The sequence below is a fragment of the Nothoprocta perdicaria genome, unplaced genomic scaffold, assembly GCF_003342845.1.
Source record: "Nothoprocta perdicaria isolate Ctin4 unplaced genomic scaffold, notPer1 scaffold_549, whole genome shotgun sequence".
NCBI classification, from domain to species: Eukaryota; Metazoa; Chordata; class Aves; order Tinamiformes; family Tinamidae; genus Nothoprocta; species Nothoprocta perdicaria.
This window is the reverse complement of record NW_020455809.1, coordinates 28,525-30,869: the sequence shown is the minus strand read 5'-3', so window position 1 is coordinate 30,869 and position 2,345 is coordinate 28,525. Positions and strand designations below refer to the sequence as shown.

Sequence of the window (2,345 nt, the reverse complement as noted above, 5' to 3'; positions counted from 1 at the left end):
CTTGCGATTTCTGAAAGACAGGGGAATGAGGGAGGGCATTACCATTCTATATATAAAGTTTGAAGCTTGAAGAATTAAGTCTGGAAGGTGGCAGCAGCAGCACTGCCCATTTGGAGTAGACAGTGGAACAGAGACTGGAGAAAAAAATCCAGTTAGGGTATGAATCATGTTTCTGACTGTATTGCTACCTATCTTGTGCACTTTTCTGCAATGTACAGGTAAGTTTAGATATCTTTATCCCTCTCTGTGTACCATTTGGAGGAAAATATTTATGTACTGAAACCAGCTAGGATACTCCATTATGAAACTATCACTGATTTGATTCACATCTTGATTTTTTTTCCCAACTACCACCATCAGCAATATATGTACATGTTTTTTTCTCCCTCACTCAATGTGAAAATCCAACTACATATTTAATAAATATGTGACTGAAACAGAACTATTTTTTGTTATTTTTCCTTACTAACTTTTCTTTTGAGTTATGTTTACTGATATCATGGGAGGAATCATTCCCTAAAAATTATAGAAAATAGAGATATTGCAGTACATTCCCTAAGTGTTCGGCTTTTTTTTTTTTTTTTTTTTTTTTTTAAATAGACTTACAGTGTGGTGGCAAACTGCAAAGTGCCTTCCTCGTTCAGTGCTGCTGTGATGTTACTGGGGAATCTGAACATCTCTCCTGTACAGAATTACAATCAAAGCATTTTTATTATTTTAAACTGCATGATGTATTTGATTTTTTTTTTAATACTTGATATGTACATTGGTGTTGTAGTGACTATGCTTTCTTATTATTTCCTCTTCCTGTAACGTTTTCAATAGCTTAGCATTGCTTAAGCACATGATTTCTTTTTATCTATTCTGTATGTTCTCTATCATCATTGATTGTTACATTTCTGATTTCAAGAACATGCTTCTGAAAGGCATACTTCACTTAATTTAGTTTGAACAGAGCTAAATTTATTTCTTTTATATTGTTTACTAAATTTAATGAACCATATAGTTGCAGTTGCACCAGGTCACATACTACACGTAAATCACTGACTTAAACCGTAGTGCTAAAATATAGAAGAAACTCAACTCTTTTGTAAATTCTCAGGGTTGTGAGCACTTGAGCCCTGGGTCCTAAGTCCAAAATGCAGGTATCTACAAGTTATTTATCAGCATGGGACTATATATAGGATTATTAGATGAATTACTGATAAAGGTTAATCTTAGCAATCAACTGGGAAATTACTTTTTGGAGAAATGAAGGAAGTTTCATTTTAACAGCTTTCATCAAAGGAAATATTTGGTTTTCACTTATATAAATTACCTGACATAGTTTGAAGTCATTACTAAATTGTGTTGTGTTTATCTATAGTGATGTCTCACAGTAACTGTAGTATGACTTACTTCTTCACAGTGATCCAGATTCCTTTTCTGGGTTGCATTCCAATTATTAACTAGACAAAACAGAAACTGAATTTTAGCAGATATTACTGTTGAAAAACTTGACCGATTAGAAAAAAAAAAGATGTCAAAAGTTTTAATTTCAATTACAAGGAAAGAGAAGTGATTGAAGTTAATGTGCTAATTCAAAATGTAGCATTTCATGTCAACTCAAAATCATCTCACTTCTCCAAAGAAAATAAAATATTTCCAGCAACATAAAAATATCAGAAATTTTCAGCTTTTTAGGAATTTCAGTTAGCAAATTTGTCAAATGACAAATTCTAGAATAGTTCCTAGATACAAGTTACGCATGGGACCATAGCCCTTGCTGCATCTACACAACCTGCCATTTCATGTGGTTGCAAATAATTAATAAATTTGCCAGGATGTTTTTACTAATCTATTCTGAGTTAAGTATGGGGAAAAGAAAATAAATGCTGAAAATAACTACTGTACCATATTTTAGTACTTTCATCTGACAGGATACGGAGTAACTGGCAACAATCAGCATGGCTCTGTATTTGTTATACTAGCCATCCTTTCAGCAAAATTTTGAAGTGGATTTCATATCTTTAGTTCTATTATAACTCTTAAATAATATGCTGCTCTTGGTAGGGTACTCACTGTGATGTAGGGACACACTCAGAATGTACAAGGACTGAGGAAGTATTCTGGAGATGCCTGCTGAGTTTGTTCAGTCTGGTCCTCTGTTCTGAGCTCTGCTTATTAGAAACAAGGAAATTTGAGGGTAAAAATACTTTAAATACAGAGTTGAAATCTAGCCTCATATACAAGACAAGAGCAATTTGTGTATGGTGGCTTTGACAGCTCTTTTCTTGTCAACATCTTCCATAGACTCTTCGTGCTTTGGGCAGAAAGCGTGCTGCTACTACGAAGAATTTTGGGGC

The 2,345-nt window shown here is 33.8% G+C and overlaps 1 long non-coding RNA gene across 1 annotated transcript; it reads right to left on the bottom strand.

Annotated features, from left to right (window-relative positions):
- Positions 1-629: 629 nt before the first annotated feature.
- LOC112955248 lies at positions 630-2,099 on the bottom strand. The gene is made up of 3 exons (XR_003250852.1): positions 2,062-2,099; positions 1,399-1,448; positions 630-682 (listed from the first exon to the last, which is right to left on the bottom strand). It is a non-coding gene; the product is annotated as an uncharacterized LOC112955248 (long non-coding RNA).
- Positions 2,100-2,345: the final 246 nt, after the last annotated feature.